This window comes from Lutra lutra, chromosome 16, assembly GCF_902655055.1.
Source record: "Lutra lutra chromosome 16, mLutLut1.2, whole genome shotgun sequence".
Taxonomy (NCBI): domain Eukaryota; kingdom Metazoa; phylum Chordata; class Mammalia; order Carnivora; family Mustelidae; genus Lutra; species Lutra lutra.
Window position 1 is genome coordinate 40,352,811 of NC_062293.1, and position 22,983 is coordinate 40,375,793.

The following is a 22,983-nucleotide window of genomic DNA, read 5'->3' on the forward strand; positions in this document are numbered from 1 at the left end:
CCTGTGGAGATTTTCAGTTTCATTTGCATTTCACCCTTTCTGTTACTGGTGGTCATTGTGCTTCCTTTTCCTCCCATAACCTGGATGAACGGGCGCTAACTCGGAGACCAGAAGCCCGGGTGGGGTTTCACTTCCCCCACCAGCCACCTCTGTGGTCTTCCCCAGTTCGACACCTCTTTGTGCTGGGTCTTTATCTGTAAAATGAAGTTGTGGGAGTGCAACAGGGATCCTCCCCGTGTGATAAGTAGCCTCCCCATCCTCTCCTATCTCCCCTCCCCACCTTTCAGCTCTTCTCCTTTCCTTCTCTTCCCAGCCACTGGCAGGCCCGCAGACCCTCCTTCTCTGTGCCGGGCGGTCAGGGGAAGTGGTGTGAGGGGGGGTTGCTGTCCAGGAGGCTCGGGGGACCCCGACAGAGTGAGGACAAGCAGGGTGATGTTGCTTGTTGGGACACATAGGCAGAGTTGGGCCCCCTCCAAACACTACGATGCTTTAACTCCTCTTAACAGCAAAAACCTTTAGGGGAGCCTGGGTGGCTCAGTCGGTTAGGCGTCTGCCTTCAGCTCAGGTCCTGATCCCAGGGTCCTGGGACTGAGTCCTGCATCGGGCTCCCTGCTCAGCAGGGAATCTGCTTCTCCCTCTGCCCCTTTCCCCTGCTTATGCTCTCATTCTCTCTTTCTCTTTGACAAATAAATGAATAAATTATTTTTAAAAATATATGTTTTTAAAGGTCTTCAGGAAACAAGGGTAGTTTGGGACAGAATTCTTTCATTCTTTCATTCCCACACCAGTGGGAAACCTATTTTTTGGTCCAAAGGCTCTCTAATCCTGAGTCTGGTGGTCTCTGCTCACTATTAGGAGATGGCATCAGGCCTTCAGTGGTGGGATGGGGGTCGAGACAGAAAGTGGATGATACTACATGCAGAGAATTTTTTGGATACCATTTTTAGTTACTTTTATGTTCTGCGGTTAAAGAAAAAAGTTATTTGTTCACAGAGGATGCGTGCATTGTATTAGACACGAGTATTTGGACTGTTTCGGGGAAACTGGGATTTATTTCATCCAGGTCGGCTGGTTAGGGTTCTGTGGACAGAGAAGTAATCACCACCCATATCTCAGCAAATTAATGTTTTCCCAAATCATTTGAAATCCGGAGGGGCATTCGTTTCACGAGCACGTGTATTTCAGTATTCCTTAAAGCTCCGGTTCACGAACACGGAAGCAGCTTCTTTGAGGCACTGAAATTTCCTAACTTCCCCAGCCTTCTTTCAGTTTGTCCTTGATTATGTGGGAATTTGTGGGCCTTGATCACAGAAAGTCAGCCTCTAAAAGAGGAAGACTGCTTTAATGTCGCTACCATAATGCTCCTTTTAGACGACAGAAACGAAGTGCATCACTGGGGCCTTCTCGCCCCTATTTTAGGTGTGTTTCCAAGGAGTAGGCTGGTTGTCATGGTTTGGAAGAACTTCCCTGTCAGGATGCAGTCATACTAGAGGGAGGCACGGGCCATCTGTCCCTCAGGGAGAGGTCTTGAGGAAATAAATAACCTCCTGGCCAGAATGTTTCAGATGTTTCTCTGCTTAAAGCAGAACTCAAGGTCAGACCATTTCTCAGGGCCCTCTTGTAGAATTCTCAGCTTCCAGAACTGAGGTTCGGTCTTTCAGGTCAGCGTATGGAAAGGTAGCGTGTTGTCTTCAGGCTTCTTTCCTCAGTTGTACTAGTCAGGAAGGGGCTGCACAAAGGGGCTAATTCCCTGCCCCCATCTTCTCAGCATCCTTGTCTTTCTGTTCCCTGTTCATTCTCCACCACCATTCCACTCGCAAGGAGGATGAACTCCGCCAGTCATCTCTGAACACCGTAAGGTTAGAGTTCTGAAATGCAGGCATAAGAGCAGTTTGCATTTATTATTTTTGTCCAGAGTTTTTCTGTCAGTGGCTGTGGCAAGGTCTGCTTAAGAATTCTTCCCTACCCTGGGGTCCCAGAGTGGTTTCCAAGATTAGCACAGAGGGCTCTTGGAATGGACACAGCACCTGTCCAGTGAGGCAGGCCCAGTTCTGTGGGTCAGGAAACAGCACTCCTGTCAGATTCCATGTCTTCTCATTTCTGGGAATGCCACAGCCCTCGCCACGGCAGCTGAGAGCAGAGCCCTTGGGAGTCAGCTCCTGCCAGCCCACACCCCCTGTCCCAGGCCTCTCATTCATCAGCGTGCTTCTCTAGTACCCCACAAAGTGTGATGCGCCAGACCCAGGCAGATGCGTCATAAAGGGAAGACTTGGCCCCGTGGATAAAAAGGCATGTGTTCTTGCCCACGTTTTGCTATTTGCTGAGTTTTCAAAAACTTCCCAACCACACCCCTCGGTCTTTGTTTGAGTTCAAAGGGAGGCATGTGTGCTAACAGGATGTTTCTGGGCTCAGTCCCCATTGCATGCAGGAGGCCGACTTCGGGAGGTCCACTGGACACACTTTGTCTGAGCCCAGTGCCCGGGCCACTGGCCTCTGCGAGTGTCCCATCTCCTGTCCCATCTCTGGGTTACAGAGACGATTAAGACCAGTTTCTGCCCTCAAAGAGTCGTTTCATGAGTCTTTCCCTGTTCCCGTGGAAATACAGTTTGAGAGATGAGGTTGGGCTTCAAGTACCAAACCCCGCTCCCCCCCCCCCCCCAAAAAAAACCCCCACAGGCTGACGTTCTTTTTCTGGAGCAGGAATCTGAGCAGGAACGCTGTCAAGTGCGGCAAACTGCTGCAAGCTAGTTCTTGCCGGCCTGGGTCTTAAGGGTCCCAAATCCTATTTCATGTGCTGGTGGGGGTAGCCCTCTAGCCCCCCTCTGCCTTTAAGCACTTCTGGCCAATACAGTCCCCTGGTTTAAAGAGGGGAAAAAATGAAAGAAAGCCTGCTACCGGCCCAAATTTCTTAATGTTTTTGTCTTAAATCAATCGCATCTCCTTAGCTGACCCAAAATCCTGATCCCCCATTCCTGTGCAGCACCCCCCACCCCGCCCCAGTTCGGTAAACCAGCAGATGAGCTAAGCCCCAATCATCACCTTCTCCAGAAAAACAAAACAAAAACAGCCGGAAGGAGGGAGGGCGGACTGGGGGAGGGGCGGGGGGCGCCGTAGGGATGCATCCAGCTAGAGTCTGGAAGGGGGCCTGCGCTGCCGGGCCCCTCGGTGGGCGTGCGCGTGCGTGTGCGAGCGCACACGTGCCGCCCGCAGCGCCCCCGCCGGGGCCGCGGCCCGTCAGTGTCACAGGGAATCGCTACTGCGCGCGTCGCCATGGCGACCAGGGGAGCGGCGGAGCTAAAAGCGGCAGCCTCGGCCGGCCCGCCTCCCCCGCCGCAGCCCACCCTGAGCCGCGCGGATTCTCTTTGTCTCGCTCGCTCGCCGCCACCCCCACCCCCCCACCCCCCACCCCCGCTTCCTCCTCCTCCTCCTCCTCCTTCCTCCGCCTCCCGGCCTTTGTCGCCGTGCCCCCCACGCGCCCGCAGCTGGTGCGGGGAACCCGAGGCTGGGCCCGCCTTGGGGCCCTTAAGGCCTCCCTTGAAACCAGTCTTTTAAAGAGAAGATTATAACAGGAGCTGCTCTTCCTCACCTGGACGCCGGACCCCTGGCTCATTGCCCCTTTGGCTGCGGCCGCCCGTGGCCACCCTCTCACCCTCTCGCAGTACCGGACCCGACCGGGAGGTCCCGGGCTGCCCCGGGCTGCCCACCGGGCCCTCCTCCTCCCCCACCCCACCCCCGTGACTGGGCGCTGGACATCCTGCAGACTCACTCCTTCCGGGCCTGAGAAAACTCGTCAACTGCAGGAGTTCCTCATCTAGATGGGGTTGCTGGCCCCAGGTCAGAATGGCCAGGGCTTGAGCTCCTTGGTGGGGGTCTGTGGAGTTGCCGTGTAAGCAAAATGCACCGTGCTCCTGTTACGTCCAGGGTGACCTCTAATGAAGGGTGGCTGCAGTAGTGAGCCTCAACCCATACATCCTTCTGTTACCCATCTTTGTCCTCGTGCAATGAAGCAGCTCTAATGGGTGGCCCAGCTTAAGATGGTAGATTGTCTTAGATTCTAGCTGATGCCCCCTTCTTTACAACAACAACAGAAAAAGGGAGGGAGGGAGGAAGAAAGGAAGGAGGGAGAGAAAGAAAGGGGGAGAGAGAGAGTGAGGAGAAAAAGGGAGAGGAAGGAAGGAAGGAAAGGAGAGTGAGGGAGAGAGAAAGAAAAGGGAGAGAGAGGAAGGAAGGGAGGGAGGGAAAGAAAAAGACAGTTGTGACACACCGTGGTCTAATGAGATTTTTTTTTTAAATGTATTCTAAATACTAGCTCTACCTATCCAGCACATAGTTAGGCATTTGGCTTACCTGTACGTTTTGGAATGATCTCTTCCATCTTCTGAAGGTCACAGAAGTGAAATGATGAAACACTGATTAACAGGAATCTCAGACCACTCTTGTCATGGCCAAGAGTCAGTAGCTCTCTAGTGGCCTCCCGTTTCCATAACATTCCATGGACCCACTGCCATCATTCATTCCTACCTCAGCAATGAAAGGTCTGCCTTTGAAGGGGTATGGTTTGGGTTTCCGCTTTAGAGTCACCCCCTGATAAATGAATTTATCGTATATATTCACACAGAACAATGTCCGGACTGCTACACAGTCATGGGATGGTGAGTGCTTGCAGGGAGGGGAGCTGAGAGGCTAGAGGAGAAGGTAGAAGGCAAATAGAATTTCCCTATTGGCACCCCAGAAATGGCATAACATGTGCAATGGCATGTTATGCCATTGCATTTATTGTTGACTTTTTAAAAGGTTAAAGTTTAAGAAGTTAAAGTTAAGTTAAAATTTAGTATCACCTCCTCAAGAACATGTCCCCTAATTCCCCCCACCAGCACCACCAAAGTAGATCTCTGTGACTCCATAGCATTCTGTACTTTTTGTGTTCAGAGCTCTTCCTAGATTTCTGGCTCAACAGCGGTGAGTGTGTAAGTCGTGTTTACGTAAGTGTCCATGCCGGACTCTTGGCTCCGTGAGGGCAGAAGCAAGGTCTATCTTACACAGCGCCGTGTGCTCAAGGGCTGGCTGGCACTCAGCACTTAGTGTGTATCTGTTGATTCCAGAGAGGAGGAGGCATGTACAGGAGGGTAATGACCTAGTGATGGGGCCTGGGAGTCAGGAGGGGCACTCATCTCCACGGCCCTCCTCTAAGCTCAGTGACCCTCCAGAGGCTCAACCCCTCCCATACCGAGAACCTCTAGGACATGGCTCCAAATAATTTTCATGTCCCACTATCCTGTGTTTGCAATGCATGATAGTAAGAAGCTTGATTAATCAGTTACCTTGGGTATAAGGAATGCTGCCACTTCCCAAAGCAGTTCCCAAGCAGCTGATTGGAACTGTTGTCTGCGATGAGATAGGGCGAGCTCTTCTCCCCATCATTGCCAGGGAAGGAGACACTCCGGAGCTCTGCAGTGCCAGGCGCACGGGAAACCACCTGAGCCTTTATTTTTTTTTTTAAGATTTAATTTATTTATTTGACAGAGCGAGAGCACAAGCAGGGGAAGCAGCAGGCAGAGGGAAAAGCAGGCTCCCCCTTGAGCTGGGAGCCCAATGTGGGGCTTGATCCCAGGCACCCCTCCCTGAGGTTTAAAGCACCAAGGTCCAGGGGCCACACCCAGACCAAGCCAGTCGGTCTCTAGGAGGGGAGCCTGACCCCTGTGGGGGCCCCTGTTCTGCAGATGCTTCTCTGATAATCCTGGTGTACAGTCAAGGTTAAGAATCATCGCTCCATGGGCTTCCCAGAGCGAGTGGGGACACTTACACGCACCAAACCCAGAGATTTTATTTCAGCCTTAAAGCTGATGCTAATGCACTTTAGGCTGGACAAAGAGATTACTTGTTTTAGCCCACCTCGGACTGGCTCAGCGCTGCTCACAGAACCTCTCCCCGCTTCGCCTTAAAAAGCCTGCAGGTCCCTTTTCTGTGACAGTTGTTTAAAACAAATATGTAACCATCTAATCAGGGCACGAACCATTTTTCAGACTTGCCTGGGCAGCAGTGACCTAAATATTACTCAGGGTGTCTGACTTCCAGCCCCAGAGGAAGAGTGTACTTGGTTTGATTGTTTTCATGCTAATGAACTTGAGCCAGTAATTCACAGTCCCCATCGGGATGGCTGCAGTCATTGGACGCTATGAAATAGTTCTTTAGACAGAAAGCAGTGGTATGGAGCTACTACGGAATTAGTCATTTGTCAGCAGAATCAGTTACACACTCAATCTAATTTGTGGTGCCATCTTTTTAATTGTTAGGAGATAGAAACTGGAGGGGTTGGTGGAAACACCTCAGCCCTTTCATACCAGCCACGGTGAATCTGGAAAGTGTGACTAACCCATTAATGAGCCAACAGGTTATTCAGCCCTCTCTCCCAGGTAACCCTGTGGGAGTAAATAAAGCCAGTGTTAGAAGCCACTAACGCTGTGCACACACAGCCAGGAACTCTCCGTCCACTGCCCTCCAAGACCCTAGCTGCAATTGACTTTCTCCTAGAAGCGTCCCTGCACTCAAGGTCAAGGCAAATTTGGTTTGCAGCCCCCTGGGGAGGCTTCCCACTGAACTCTCTGGGGGGTGGGGGGGGCAGGGAAATAAACGTTGCCCTGGGGCTCTTAAGTTAGCAATGATGGAAAGAATTGGAGCTCTTCATGGCAGGCAGGAAGAACACAGATGTGGTCTCCTTTTCAGCTGGCATGCTCCAGCCAGGATCCAAAAAACCCATTTCTGGGAACTTAAAAAGTAGGAGAGCAGTCAGATAGACTGGAGACCCCATGGGGCCTTTGATGTGTCTACCAGCAGCAGCATGGTGAGTGGTTTCTATGATGTGGGATTCCTGAGCAAGGAGAACTGGACCACCGCCACTGGTTCCTCTCTCATTAGAGGGCCAGAAATAGATGCCCCATCCCAGGAAAAGGGAAATAAGGCTGCATGGAATGTTTCATCTGTTGGAATATTGTTCTGTGCTGCCTGACAAGATTACTGAGTTCTCAGTTCTACAGCAGTGGCATTGAGTAAGAGTCTGAAAATTGATGCATTATGTACTCGCTTAAAATAGCAAATGCAGAATAGAAAAACCAGAGCTGCTCAGAAGTGTGCAGAACATGCTGATAGAAAGGCCCACTTCGCCTCTGTTATTAGCAGCATGAAAGGCTGTACTGGAGCAGGGGGCAGATTTCCCATCAAAAGCATTCGTGTGGTGAAGGCTTCTACACCGCAGTGGGACGGGGGTGGGGGGGGCCACATTTTTTTAGTGAACATAACCGAGTGCAAATCCTTCTGTTCTCAAACAGGTGGTAGAAAGTGGGCAGTTTGTTTCTTTTCATGTCAGTGTTCTGGAGTTGGTTTATGAGACAGTAGCTTCTGTTTTAAACTCTTTGAATTCCCCTCAGAACAAAAATCCCCAGTCACTTGCTGCCTAATCAGAGATCCTCTGCCGTGGGTTGCAGTTGCCTGGATGGGCAGCAAAATTTAGTCAGAGTGAGGTGGGAAATGTATGAAAAGAACTGTGTCATCATCCTTTGTCAGCTCAAATGGGATTGGTTAAATACTCAAGAACAGGTGGAGGGGCCTTCTGGAATCAGCGGCGTGGCACTGGAAGGCGGCAGAGTGGCCTCCGAAGGGGCTGGCCATGGTCAAGCCCAGAGGCCTTGACACTCAAGGGTTCTCAGCTTCGCCTCCGTTGTTCGGCCAACATCCTGAGCACGACACCCTCCTTCCCTGAAGCCCTTCACTCCACTAACAGATATTCTCAGAGCACATGCTTCGCACCAGGTACCGCACCGAAGCCACCTTGCCTACCTTTTCTCCAGCTCTCCCCAGAGCCCTTTGGAAGGAAGGGCATCGCCCCCAGTTAATTATCCCTGTTTAGAAAACGGCTTCCAAGGATCAAGTGATCGGCCAGGCCAGACAGCTGGGTTCAAACCTGAGACCAGCTGATTCCAAACTGGACGTTCCCTCCACCGTGCCCCATTGTCTCCTCTCTTGATTAAGCAACATTCCCAGAAATACAAAGAAACCTGCAAGGCCCCAGGCCCCGTCTCTTCCCAGCTGCTGCCGCCAGCTGGAATGTCCGGCTCCCGGGTGTAGAATAGTTAGTTGGTCGGTGTCCCAGGGAAATCACTTTTTCCAGGCTTGGCAAACAGCCCCTCCACGGGGACTTGAGCTAACGGTTCAGTAAAACGTAATTTGCTGATTGTCATGGGACATTGACCAGTTTCCAGATTCCTATAGGCCACCAGTTTGACAGAACGTGGCCTCCTATTTGCAAAGCCAAGACTTCTTATCATTTTTCTTTTGGTCTTTCCTTTGTCATTTGCACTGGTGCTCCTAGGAATACCAGTTTGTTTGTTTGATTATATTTATTTGACACAGAGAGCAAGTGAGAGAGCACAAGCAGGGAGAGTGGCAGAGGGAGAGGCAGGCTCCCCTCTGAGCCGGGAGCCTGATGCAGGACTGGATCCTAGGACCCTGGGATCATGACCTGAGCAGAAGGCAGAAGCTGGCCACCTAGATGCCCCAGGAATACTGTTTTTAAAGTTTGAACAGTTTCAGGGGCGCCTGGGTGGCTCAGTGGGTTAAAGCCTCTGCCTTCAGCTCAGGTCATGATCCCAGGATCCTGGGATCGAGCCCAGTGTCGGCTCTGCTCAACAGGGAGCCTGCTTCCTCCTCTCTCTCTGCCTGCCTCTCTGCCTACTTGTGATCTCTGTTAAATAAATAAAAGATTGGACATTTTCAGGTAACAATTGCTGGGAAGAATGTTAGGGAAAGTGTTAAAAAAATTATATATATATATATATATATATATAAAATAAAGGGTTTGAAACGTGAAGGGACCCCGAATGGAGGAGAGCAGCAGCCAGGTTGGGAAAGGTGGGCCACTGTACTTGCCATGGTGACGCTGGTTTCTCAAATCCTAGGCTTATCTGCCTAATAGAGACAGCAGTACAGTAATATCGTAAATAATGGTTTTATAATAGAGTCCACATACAGAGTAGGATTTGTGAAACAGCTGTGATATACGACCTACCTTACTGGGTAGGTTTCCCTTAAGAGAAGGAGAGCAATAAGGTGTGTACCCACTGAGTCTACATCATGTGTAGTGAAACCATTTGGACAATTTTCCAGAGGAAGTCGAGCTCAGCAGTGTCCACAACCAGACTCCTTGTCTCAGTCTCTCCCATTGCCCAAGCTGAAGAGCTGGGAACGTGACATACCCCCTTTTACCATTTACATTCATCAGTCACCAGATTCTCGGTCTGATGCATCTCTCACACTTGGCCTGTCTTTGCCCTCTTACCAAGCACTGTCCTCACTCCCTCAGTTGGCAGTATCCCAGCTGGTTTTCCACCCTGAATGCCCACACCAGTTGCTCTTCCACGTCACCTGCTTCCTCTCGGTCAGTTTCATGTTTTCACTCTTGAAGCACGTACTGTAAGCCAGACACCCTTTTAGGCACAGGGGATATGGAAAGATCCGGTTCCCATGGGGCTCACCTTTGGGAAGGGGGTGGAAGCCACAGGAAGACAGACAGTAAGCCAGCCAAGAGTCAGACAAGTCAGTTTCAGACAGTAGTACCCATACAGAAGAAAACAAAGTATTCTCTATCTCCCCTACTAAGAATCCTTAAGGGGGCACCTGGGTGGCTCAGTCAGTTAAGCATCTAACTCTTGATTTCAGCTCAGATCATGATCTCAGGGTTGTGAGTTCAAGAGCCGCATTGGATTCTGCTTCCCCTTCTCCCTCTCCTTCTGCCCCCCACGCCCAGCTTGTACAGTCTCTCAAAAAAAAAAAAAAAAAAAAAAAAAGAATCCTTAAGGGTATCCCATTGCCTATAGATCTAAGCCTAAACTCCTTGCCTGTCATCTACCCCAGCCTATCTGGCTGGCCTCAGCTCCCACTACCCTCTTCCAAACACACTTCAATCCTGAACTCTGGGCCCATGCTTGCCATTCTCCCCGCATTCTCTAAATCTCACTTTCAGATCAAGCTTCAGGGTCATCTCTGTCTGGCCAAGGCCTCCTCACCCTCTGAGGGGCAGTTCATTGCCTCCTGTCTATAGGGTTCTGGAGATCCGTGTGTGCTGGGGAAGCCAGGTGGGCTTCAGGGAGGAAGTGCAATTAGAGCTTGGGGGGTGTTGTGAAAGGAAGGAGACACAGCGGCCATGCCCACCTGGGCTCACCATGAGCCTGTTCCCACAGGGACTCAGCACCGTGTTCTGGAGCTGCTTTCCTCCACGTCTGTGCAGAGTCATGTGAGGAAGAGAAAGCAGTTCTCCATCAGGGCACCGAGAGCGTGGTTTGTTCAGAGAGCGTGTCTGCCTAGAGCCCTGGGCCACACAGGCCAGGAGGCTGCACCAAGCCCTCCACGTCTGCTTGGACTAGGCACCTCCCTCCACCCTGTGCTTCCTGCGCGCACCCCCTAGCCTTTGAGTGATGCCAGCTCTAGTACCTTAGATGGTAGCCATTTGTTCAGTCCGCCTCCCCCGCCCCCCCCCCCGCAGCCCAGGCTGTGAGCTCCTCAAGAATGGAGCTGTTTTGTTCTTTATCTTGCATCCCAGAGCCTTAGACACAGACGTTTGATGTCAACGTGTTTCAAGACAAGGCTGAGGAACTCCTGAGCTTATTAATAGAACAACACTGTTCAAAAATGCCATCCTTGGGGCGCCTGGGGGGGCTCAGTCGGTTAAGTGTCTGCCTTTGACTCGGGTCATGATCTTGGGGTCCTGGGGTTGAGCCCCGTGTCGGGCTCCCTGCTCAGCGGGGAGGCTGCTTCTCCCTCTCCCTGTGCCTGCTGCTTCCCCTGCTCATGCTCACCCTCTCTCTTTCTGAAATAAATTTTTATTAAAAATGCCATCCTTAAAAAAGAAAATGCCATCTTCTAAGGCCAAGCCCAATGAAAATAATTAATCTTGTATATGCATTCTTTTCATGAGTCTCCTTTCAGTACACGCATCCCCAATATGTTTGTGGGGAGCCGGGACCCCCTTCAGTGCTCCGTTCGCAGATGGGGGACTGCCATGTCTGTCGAGTGACCCACGGCCACCACAGATTGAAGTCCTGATGTTCCTTGACCCTCGGGGGCTGAACAGGCGAATATAGAATGGTGTCCCTGACAAACCAGTAGAACCCATCTGTTCAGAGGAAGATGTGGGTCCTGGGGCATGTTCAGTCCGGTCTTACTTAGCACCTTCATTAATGATGTGAGTAGAAAATAAACACCAGCGTTCACAGATGGTGCTAACTTTGGAGGTGCTGTTAACAGAAGCATCAAGACAGAAGTAGAAATGTAAGCAGGAAACACCTAAGATGTTAAAAAAAAAAAAAAGAACTCTCAAATAGGTTTTTTTGGGTTGTTTGTTTTTTGTGGGTTTTTTTGAGTAAAATAAAGCCCCTTCAAGCACAAGCACGGAGATAAGAAGCTGAAGGGAAGTGGGAAAGAAGGGAGAGCTCTAATGAAAGGCTGGGAAGAGGGGCTTGCAGACCTGGCCTCTTGTTAGAGATGATGGGACACGGCCCACGTGTCCCCCGACCCAGCCTGTGAGGCAGCCCCGTTCCCAGCAGCTGTCCCATTTGTTCTGTGGCAGGCTTTTTTGTTCGGTTTGGTGGTGTTTTGTCTTGTTGCTTCTGTGTTTGGTTCTTTCTGCATATTTGAGGGAGCTGCGGGTATGGTTTTGTTCCTACCATTTGGTTTTGAAAGGCTTCATTATCCCTCACATTGAGCATAAATTTGGGCATTTTGGGAGGGACAGAGAGAGACGCAGCCTTTAAATAGAGTCCAGATTCCAAACATATAACACAAAACGAAGCCGCCTCACCGCCACGGTCTCCGATGGCAGGGAAGGGACGCAACTCAGACGCCAGCGGCAACCCCCGGCCTCCGGGGGTGAGCTCCCCTGAGCTGCTTCAGCGTGCGGGGGCCACAGGAGGCCATGCCCTGCTTCACCTTGCCAGGGGACAGCTGCCAACACACAGAGAATAGGAACCTTCCGGTTGACAGAAACAGAAGCCAGGGTGTCCAGGGAGAAATAGCCTTCCTCGGGGACTCCGAATGGAAAGTCAAGACCCCAGGATGTACCAGGGAGGAGTCAAAACAGCGCACAGACTCTCCAAGCCCCAGGACAGCGCCCCATCCTTTGACTGCCTGGAACCAACCGTGCCTGGCAACATCAACCATCTTCTGGCCCAGGAGTGAGAGACACAAACACCCGGAAAGGGAAACAGACAAGCTGCGAAAGTGCGCATGCAGTGGGGGGCGTGGCCCCAGGCAAGACCGTCCCTGCTGTGGCCTCATTCTAGCAGATTCCGAAAGCTTTTGTACCTGGCTCAGGAGCGCCAGGGATCAAGGAATCCCACGCCTGCTGCACGAGCACTAGAAGAGCGTGGGGACTGGGCAGATGGGGTTCCCTCCCGAGACCAACACCCTGGAGCTGGGTCTAGCCTCCCCACTCCGTGGCTGGGAGGAGCTGCGTGACCCAGCTGAGCTTCCCTGTCCTCCTCCGCAGCACAGGCATCATCAGCACCTGCTAAGGTTTGGGTGAGGATTAAAGGAGGCGGCGCAGGTAGTAAAACGCTTCCTCCAGTGCCTCGTACACGGCAGATTCTTGATAAATGCGTGACAATGGTCAGCCTCCCCTGCCCCCATCTAAGACACCCTTACATCTACACAAGGCACACTACTAAGCAGTACCAGCCTTCGCCGGCGTGTCTCTGTTTATACATGTGTGTGTGTTTCCAGACTCTGTCAGTCTAAGTGTTCTTGTTTCCCGGAGAACTTCATCAGCAGTGGGGCAGCGGCACCTCATGCGGGAGAGCGTGGATTGACCAAGCAAGGTCGTGAGTCGCTGTGCAAAGGGACTCTTGTGTTCTGAAGAGTGAGCCTCGCTCGTGCCGGTTAGTAGGTCCCTGCACGTAAACAGACCCTTGCTGAGAACCAGGCACCGGGGGCACACTTCTCAGCAACCCTGCTCTGAAGATGCTCCAGGCTGGCCCCGGGTCTCCCCAGAGTGTCCCAGCCACCTTCTCAGTCATGTCTCTTTAAAAACCAGTATTCTGGGGTGCCTGGGTGGCTCCGTGGGTTAAAGCCTCTGCCTTCAGCTCAGGTCGTGATCTCAGGGTCCTGGGATCGAGCCCCACATCAGACTCTCTGCTCAGTAGGGAGCTTGCTTCCCTCTCTCTCTCTCTGCCTGCCTCTCTGCCTACTTGTGAATTCTGTCAAATAAATAAACAAAATCTTTAAAAACAAAACCAGTATTCTTTCTCTAGACATTTATGAAACTCCCGTTTTGGAGGAGACACCGCATGAGGGGCTCTCCACAGGGGGATGAAAACTACGCAGCAGTGCTGTGCTCAGAAGCATGTAGTAAACAGGGAGACCAGCTCCCGGGTATGTTCTAATGACTCTCAGTGGCAGGACTCACAGGGGCGGAGGCTTGGACTCAAGCCTGGTTGCCTGGGTTCAAATTCTGATGACGCTGTGTGACCTCGGCGGGTATTTTGTGTGTCTGCGCCTTATTTCCTCTTCTGAAAATGCAGCTTCCCTCACCCAGTCATGAGAATCCCATGAACCAGTATCTATCAAACTGTTCTTGAATTCGTTATTACACACGCATACCTTGTTTCATCGAGTTTCCCTTCACTATGCCTCACGGATCGGAGATGGGGAAGCAGAAGCCGAATTCTCGGAAGCACCTCCTTTTACTGGGCTTCACTTCCTGCACTGAACGCCAAGCGCGTTTTTACAGTCGAGCAAGTCCCTTGCCGCCATTTTTCGCGCAGCACTTGCTCACTTTGTCTCTCACATTTTGGTAATCCTCCCACTATTTCAAACTTTCTCATTGTTATTTGTTAGGGTGATCCGTGATCAGTGGTGTTTGGTGTTACCGCTACAGTTGTTTTGGGTGCCAAGATCTGCCCCCATACAAGATGGTGAATAAGGAAATGTGTATGTTCTGACTGCTCCACCGACCAGCCGCCCTCCCAACCTCCACTTCACGTTTCTCTTCCTTCCCTCCAGCCTCCCTATTCCCTGAAACACAACAGTCTTGAAATCAGGACCGTGAATGACCCTACAGTGGCTTCTAAGTGCCCAAGGGAATGGAAGAGTCGCACATCTCTCACCATCAATCAGAAGCCCGCCATGACCAAGCTTAGTGAGGAAGGCACGTCGAAAGCAGAGACAGACCAGAAACTAAGCCTCTCATACCCAACATCCAAGTTGTGAACGCAGAGGAAAAGTGCCTGGAGATTAGAAGGGCTCCTCCAGGAGGGTATGTGCTATGGTGAGTGCTGTGAAGTGTGTAAACCTGGCGATTCACAGACCTGTACCCCTGGGGATAAAAATATATGTTTATAAAAATAAAATTTAAAAAGCCCAAAAAAAAAAAAAAAAAAAAAGAAGGGCTCCTCCAGCGAACGCACGGACGGTGAGAAAGTGACACAGCTGATTGCTGACACGGAGAAGGTTCTTGGGGTCCAAACAGAAGATCGAGCCAGCCATGACGTTCCCGGAAGCCAAAGCCTAATCTAGAGCAAGGCCCCAACTCTCTTCGGTTCTGTGAAGGTTGAGAGAGGGATGAAGCCACAGAAGAAAAGGCTGAAGCTGGTGGAGATTAGTTCATGAGGTTTAAGAAAAGAAGCATTTTCCATAACAGAGAAGAAACAAGAGGAAGCAGCAGGTGCTGAGGCAGAAGCTGCAGCAAGATCTCCAGGAGATCCAGCTCAGATCCTTCATGACGGCGGCCACGCCAAACCGCAGGTTTTCAGCGTAGACAAAACAGCCATCTCTCGGAAGACAACATCATCTAGGACTTTCATAGCTAGAGAGGAGAAGTCAGTGCAAAGCTTCAGAGGACAGGCTGACCCTCCTGTTAGGGGCTAATGCAGCGGGATCTGTCTACAACATCGTCGTCTACTGAGCAGCTTCAGCCCACTGTTGAGAGCTACTGCTCGGGAAAAGATACATTTCAAAATACGGCGGCTCGCAGATAACGCACTTGGTCACGCAAGAGCTGTGAGGGAGACAGATCAAGGAGTAATATCAGCTTTCAAGTCCTGTTGCAGAAATACATTTCCTAAGGCTCTAGCTGCCGCAGGTGGTGATTCCTCTGACGGACCTAAGAGAGCAAAATAATGAAAACCTTCTAGAAAGGATTCACCATTCTTTTTTTTTTTTTAAGATTTTATTTATTTATTTGACAGACAGAGATCACAAGTAGGCAGAGAGGCAGGCAGAGAGAGAGAGGTGGAGGCAGGCTCCCTGCGGAGCAGAGAGCCCGATGTGGGGCTCGATCCCAGGACCCCAGGATCATGACCTGAGCTGAAGGCAGAGGCTTAACCCACTGAGCCACCCAGGCGCCCCAGGATTCACCATTCTTTCCTGATGCCATCAAGAACACTTGTGATTGGAGCCCCCAGGTGGCTCAGTGGGTTAAGCATCTGCCTTCGGCTCAGGTCATGATCTTGGGGTCCTGGAATCGAGTCCCGCATCAGGCTCTCTGCTCAGGGAAGAGCCTGCTTCTCCCTCTCCCTGCTGTTCCACCCCCTCCCTGCACTGGTACTCTCTCTTGCTCTCTGTCAAATCTTTAAAAAAAAAATGTTTGTGGTTCGTGGGAAGAAGTCAAAATCTTAATGTTAACAGGAATTTGGTACAAGTAGATTCCCACCCTCACAGAGGACTTTGAGGGGTTCAAGACCTCCGTGCAGATGTGGCAGAAACTACAAGAAAAGTAGAATGAGAAGTGGAGCCCGGAGAGGGACAGAGTTGCTGCAACCTCATGATGAACCCTGAGCCGAGGAGGAGCTGCTTCTCACAGAGGAGCGAAGGTGGTGGTTTCTTGAGATGGAAACTGCTTCTGGTGAAGAGGCTGTGAAGACTGTCAAAATGACCACAGAGGATTTAGGACATGACATACGCCTGGTTGATAAAGCAGGAGCAGGGTTCCAGAGGACTGACTCCCGACCTTGAGAGAAGGTTGGCTGTGGGTAAAATGCTATTGAACCGCACTGCCTGCTACAGAGACAGCATTCCTGAATGGAAGAGTCAAACTTCACTTATTTTAAGAAACTGCCCCAGCCGCCCTGACCTTCGGCAGCCAGCACCCCGATCTGTCTGCAGCTGCCAGCAGCGAGGGAAGACCCCTCCACCAGCAAAAAGAGTACAGCTTGCTGAAAGCTTGCGTGATGGTTAGCATCTGTGAGCAATAGAACGATCTTTTTTCCTTTTTTAAAGATTTTATTTATTTGACAGAGATCACAAGTAGGCAGAGAGGCAGGCAGAGGGAGAAGGGGAAGCGGGTTCCCCACCGAGCAGAGAGCCCGATGTGGGGCTCGATCCCAGGACCCTGAGATCATGACTGGAGCCAAAGGCAGAGGCTTTAACCCACTGAGCCACCCAGGTGCCCTGTAGCTGCATTTCTAAATCAAATCCAAGAAGTCACCTTTAACAGAGCTTCACACACCTGGGTCTACATACCCACATTCGTGTTTCCTTGTTCCCACATTTCTTCTTGGCTGCTTTTGTCCCTCTTGTCTACCTTGCATTAGATGAAGGGGAGCATCTTTCCCACTTCCTTCTACTTCTTCCCGTCTTATACGGTTTAGCTGGGCATTCTTGTTTCCCATTTGTTTTCTTCACGCCCATGCAGGTCTTAGGAAATCCAGAGTTCATCAGTGTCATCCCCATCCTCCTCCCAGATGCAAGGACCCAAGTCCCTCCCTGAGAACCACCAACCTATCATGTTGTTATTTTCCAGGACTTTATTTAGATCCATCCTCAACTGAACCCCCAAAGTTAGTCATTTTCACTTTTATTATTATTATTTACAGTGAATGCTTATTTAGATTTACCTTGGTGTCTGAGTCGGTCATTGTTTTGCCCGCACACCCAGGCAATTGGCTGGGTATAGAATTCTAGGTTGACGGTTATTTTCCTTCAACGCTTAGAAGAGTCTGTTTTCATTATTTCCTCACATTTGATGAGAAGGCCTACTCTTCCTTTGCAAGTAATGCATCTTTTTCCTCTGGGTGTTCTTGTGGTTTGCCATTTGGTGATCTGCAGTGGGTTTGCTCTTCAAGAGGTTAAAAGAAGAAAGCTTGAGGTTTCAGGTCTTTTCTGGAAAACTGTTTTCCCACACAGTGATTCCTTTGCCACTTTGCCAGGCCTGAAGGTAGACTCCTGTGACCCTTTCCTAGATCTTGCAGCCTGCCGGGGCTCAGCCTCCTCCCAGACCTCAGACCTGGGCATGACGCCTGCTCAAGCCAGCATGTCCCCAGGCTTGGCATTTGCTGGACCCTGTCCTCGTACTCCCTCCTTTCTTCTAACTCCAGGAGATTATCCTTGTTTTCCTTCAGCCTCCACTTCCGATTTTATGTGGAATTCTGTTCATATGCCTAGACACCAGCAAGCCATCAGGGAAGCTTGTCAGCTCCCGTCATGCTGATGGAACGAGCAGGGCACCATTGCTCACTCTGAGCTGTGAGAGAACAGTGGACACAGAGAAACACCCGGCTCAGCCCAGGATGGGGGCAGGCGGTTCTCAAGAGCTCTGGGGAATGACTGAAGGGATTTTAGCAGGAGAGGGACAGGATCTTTTTGTGCCTTAAGAAGATCTCTCTGATGACAATGTGGAGGACGTGTGTGAAGGGGAGAAGGGGGCAAACTGAAGGCAGAGGAGTCTGCTGGGAGGCTGTATCGGGGCTGAGTTCTGGACTATGGTGACAGCAAGGGAGTGAGACCGAGAAAATGCAGTGATCCAAGAGGTTGGTGACTCGCTGTGGGCAGCGGAGGGAGAGGAAGGATCCAGGCTGACTTGCGGCTTCCAGGCCTCCATGACCAGGTAGATGATGACCACACTCCCCATCCTAGGCGTGATGAGAGGAGGGAGCCAGTTTTGGGGAAGGGGCCAAGAGGATGAGCTCAGCATTGAACACATGAAGACTCAGCTCAGGGGGTTTCTCTGGTAGGTGGTAGCAGATCTGTGCTTGGACCCCATGCTAAGATGGGGACACTGACTGGGTAACTGCCACTGAAACCACAGGCATGGGGTGACACTACTGTGGGATAATGTCTGAGAGGAGAAGTACTAAAGATAAAACTTAAGGAGTAAGAAGATACTCCTGTAGTAGTCCTTGTCCTTCCTTAAGTGCCAGTCTGGACATCCCCACCTCTGGAAGCCCAGGGCAGCTGAGGGGGCCCTCCTCTGTGGGTCCCATGCACATCACCCCGTCAAGAACAGGAGCACCTTGAGCTCGGGGCCCAGGGTCCAGCCAGGGTAGCTGCTCAGTGAAGAGCTGCCAGGCAGACTGCAGGCCAGGGAGAAATGGGCGATGGTGGTCGGCGAGGAGAAAGCAGAGGCAAGGCCACAAATAGGGGACGTGGGTTTCTGCCCACCAGACCTGGGAGCAGACTCTGTTCAGTGATGTGGAGGCAGACGTGGGGCCTCAGAACAAGCTGCCTGCCGAGAGCGGTGTCGTGACGAAGGAAGCTTTCTCTTCTAACTAAAAATGGTGACCCCATGCCTCACCAGCAGCAACCCAGACAGGACTCGGGAGACCAGGAGTTGGGATACCCCACTCTCAGGACCAGTGACGTTGGCCTCAGTCTCGCTTTACAAGTGACCCCGACCTGAGTAGCCCTTCAGCCCCAAGAAAAACAGAAGTAGCATTTCCTAAAGCCGGGTTTTGAAAGACTAGCCTTGTGTGGTTTGACACAGCAGAGTGGGGCTTGCTTCCTGTCGCGAAACGCACAGGGACAGCTACACACACAAGCTCTGGCTGTCCCATCCATAGCGCATCCCCAGCCACCACCCAAGCTAACACGTTGTATCCTAGGGGTGCCCAGAGAAGGGCCTGACTCTGGACCCCGGGGGTCCGACACGAAATGCTGACCACACCGCTTACCGCTTGGAGAGGCCTCTATTTACGACCTGCCTGCGTCTGGTGCAAGGCGAGCTTCCTCCCACCACATCCTGTGTGCAAACCCTAGGGCGCAGGTCGAATTAGCCTCACACTTGGGAACACCTCGCCGGCCCCCAGAGAACGTGCTCGTCAGGGCACAGCACTATACCCCGCACCCCCTACGTTCCCCCTTAGAGCGCGTTTATCCAAATGGGATCACCACCCTTCTGGAGGGGAATGCCGGCGACGCCCTTGAGAAAGTGGCCCACTCGTTTCTGGGTGGGTGGGAGTCTCCCCGTCCCAGCTACAGGGGGCTGGACAGGAGTGGACACTTCCTAGGCCGATTCAGCTCCCAGGGAGACTTTGGTTGCCCCTTTCTGTGCAGGACCTACAGAGAAACCCCACAGCTCACGCGGGGACGCCTGTTGCTGGGGTCTTGCATTTACCCACGGATTTCCCTAATGAGGACCAGCGTCTAAATGCAAAATGAAGGAACGTAATTCGATAAAGGCCATTTGCCTGCAGTGATGGCTTGGAACAGATGAAACAAGATGAAAGTCCCCGAATTCCAGAGTTTGCTGAGCCATTAAGTCCTGTAACAGAAGACGGGGAGGAAAGCAGCCCTCCCCTTGCCGCCAGCCTCCAGCGGCAGCTGTCACTAGGCTTGGCATGCCATCGGAGGGAGACACCCGGCCCCCATCTATAAAATCTGCCTTTTCTTAAAAAGAGGAGGAAGTCACTCTAGTGCTCTAAAGATTTCTAGTGTGGTGAAGCTCCAGCCAGAGAGGTCAGCTGACGCTCCCAGAAGGTCTACTTCCTGGCCACCCCTGGAACCCAGCTACTGCTCTGTCCCCAAAACAGTCACAAGAAACCCCTAGCTGGTCTTAGAGCCATTTTTGGTTGAGCTTGAGATGAGAAAGAAAACACAGTTTGAGGGCAAGTTCTTATTTGTTCTTTATGCAAGATTGTATAGGGGCACCTGGGTGGCTCAGTCAGTTACGAGTCTGCCTTCAGCTCGGATCATGATCCCGGGGTCTTGGGATCGAGCTCTGCATCGGGCTCCCTGCTCAGCGGGAAGCCTGCTTCTCCCTCTCTCACTCCCCCTGCTCATGTTCCTACTCTACTCTCTGTCAAATAAAAAATCTTTAAAAAATTTTTTTCTTTAAATATTTTATTGTAATGCGCACACGCATGAGCAGGAGGCAGGGCAGAGGGAGAGGATCGCCTGCAGACCCTGCATGGAGCACGGAGCTCACGCCGGGGCTCCATCCCACCACCCTGAGATCCTGACCTGAGCCAAGACCAAGAATCGGATGCTCAACTGTACCTCCCAGGGGTCCCGATTAGTCTTTCAGAGGAATCTACTTTTTTTTTTCTCGTTATCGTGGTTTAAAATACACGGAACGTAAATTTACCATTAGTCACGTTTAGTACAGTTGAAGTGCTATGCAGCCATCACCACTGTCTAGTTCCAGAATATTCTCGTCACCCCAGAAGGAAACCCCATACCCTTCAAGCAGTCCCTCCACACCCCACCCCTCTGTTTCTATCCCTGTGGATTTGGGTGTTCTGCACATTTCCTGCAAGTGGAATTACACAACACATGGCTTTTGTGTCTGGCTTCTCTCAGCTTGTTTTCCAGGGTCCTCTGTGTTGGGGCCTGTGTCAGTGCTTCCTTTTTACGGCTCAGCGATATTTCACTGCGCGGATATGCCGCTCCATCCCTTCATTGGCTGACAGATATTTGGGTTATTTCTACCTTCTGTTTATTGTCTGTGAAGCTGCCGTAATCATTCTGGTAAATGTTGTTGTGTTGTGTGAACTTCTGCTTCCAGTTCTCTTTGATGTGTCTCCAGGAGTGGGAGGAATTGCTGGGTTGTGGGGTAATAATTCTGTGTGACTTGCTGAGGAGCCGCCAGACTCCATCCACGTCCTCCCACTTTGTCACCCATCGGTGGCTGTATGCGGACAGCGCTGGCAGGTGTTGCTCAGCCCAGCCCTGAAGACCAGAAGGCTGTTCTCCTTGCAGCCCACGTTGTTCTATCCTAAAACCATCACATGTAGCCCCTCACTCCTGACTTCTGCCCACACCCCACAGCACCCCATGAAGACAGGCTGGGAATCCGGACAGGGCCCCTCAGGGCTCTGCCGAGGGAAGGAGCAGGAGCTCTGGCACGGACTGTCACTTAAGTTGGGAATAGAGAATATTCCTTTGCTAAGGGGCAGGCCTCCCATTTTACAGGCTGTCTGGCCACTTTCCCTTTGGGATGAACTTCACCGGCTGGGCCTGCTTCGGCCCTCACTGAGCCCGGCCTGTATGAGTATCTGGAGTTGGCGGAGTTGTGTTGCTGGGGGCAGGGAGCGGTGTGCAGAGCAGGGGACAGGAGACCTGCGCACCACACCAGTGCTGCGTGAGCCCTGTTAAGGGCCCTTGCTGCCCTCTGGGACTCGCATTCTGGAAGTGGAGCCCAGACCATGGGCTGAGGCTGCTAGAAAGGCTAGCGGAGATGCATCCAGCCCTGCCCAGTGTAGGAAGCAGCAGCCTGGAGCTCCGGTTCTCTGCCTGGAGCTTTTTCTCTCCTACAACCCCCACCTGGGGGGCTCATTTACAAGGTGAAGTTGGGCCCTTGTGACTTCCTTCTGCAGTCTACATAACCGGTTGCTCTTCCATCTCCCACCAGCCTCACCCCTGCACCGAGAGTTCAGAGCAGATGCTAGAGATGCCCAGAGCCCGAAAGAGGGAGAAAGAGTGAAGTCAGGGGCCACACTGTGTGGACACCGAACTCAGGGCTGGGGAGGGCCGGAGTCAGAAGGACCCTACTGAAAGTAGCCTTTCCCAGTGGTACAAACCTGAGAACATGGGGGTCGCTGGTGAGTACCATCCCCCACATCTGTTTGGAATGTGGGCCTTTTAGAGCCATTTTGAGGACTTTCTCTAGAACCCACTGCATGCACACTACTGTGCCATGGAGTGGGTGGGGGACGCAGACGCAGAAAGCGGGAGACAGGGCCTGTCCCCAGCAGTGCACGGAGGGAAGACATGCGCCCACTACCAGGCAAGGGCAAAAGGGACGCCTCTACCAGAGCCAGAAGAGGGACATCCCCAGAGGCTGTGATTCCAGCTCATAGGGACCCAGAGGCAGTGCCAGGTTGACAAGAGGGACCAGGAGGCTGACTAAGCCGGGGAAGGTGCAGGATCCAGGTCCTGAAAGCATCTGCGGCCACAGGCAGGGCTGTAACGGGGGGGCGGGGGGGGTGCTTTCCTTGCCCTGGGCCAGCATGACAGTGGGGACCAGGAGCGCAGGGCCCTCACCGAGACCCCACAACCGCCCTGGCTCCCCCAGGATCAGAGCAGTGCCTGAGTCACTGCCTCCGCCGGACTCTATTTATGTCCAAGTCTAGTTAAAAATATCTGTCTAAGCCAAGGTTTTAGCTGCAGCTGAAAAGACATCAAGTATTAGATACTTAATGCCCACAAGTGATAACCACGAGCCTCCTCCTGCTCCACCGTCTGCCTCCGGGACAGACCAGGAAGAAGGCAGGTGGGAAAGAGGCAGGAGGAAGCCCGAGCCCGACATCCTTGGCCACGTGCAGACAGGTGCCGGGAAGCCCCCGCTGCGGCGCGGAGGTCCCGCATCCAAGGGGCCGCGACTCCCGTCAGGCCAAGCACATACCCAGAAAGCACCTTGCACACACCTGGGCACAGCAGAGCTGCGTGCCCTGCCAGCCCACCCAGTGCCCGGGATCCCGGCCAACACAGGCCCTCGTCCTTGCATCTCTGGCTCCGAGAAAGCCGAGGGGCACAAGCCACGGTGTGGGGGTGTGCCATTGTGTGAGAGCGCACTGTGGGGGTGTGCTATTGTGCGTGAGTGCACGGGAGGTGCCCTCCACTTTGCATGTGTTTCTCCGCTTGGCAAAGAGGTGGCGTCTGGAGTGCCCGCAGCGTGGCAGCCCGCAGCAGGTGCACTGGCACTTGGGGTTGGGGGGCATCTACCAGGCAGGCCTTCGGTGACCCCGAGTGGGCGAGGGCCCGCTCAGAGCACTGGGAAAGTGGGAG

The 22,983-nt window shown here is 52.3% G+C and overlaps 1 protein-coding gene across 1 annotated transcript in view; it reads left to right on the forward strand.

Moving 5' to 3' along the window:
* The window catches only part of MYO1D (myosin ID), a 352,967-nt gene that overhangs the window by 327,139 nt on the left and 2,845 nt on the right, over nucleotides 1–22,983 (forward strand). The gene's annotated exons all lie outside the window — the stretch shown is intronic.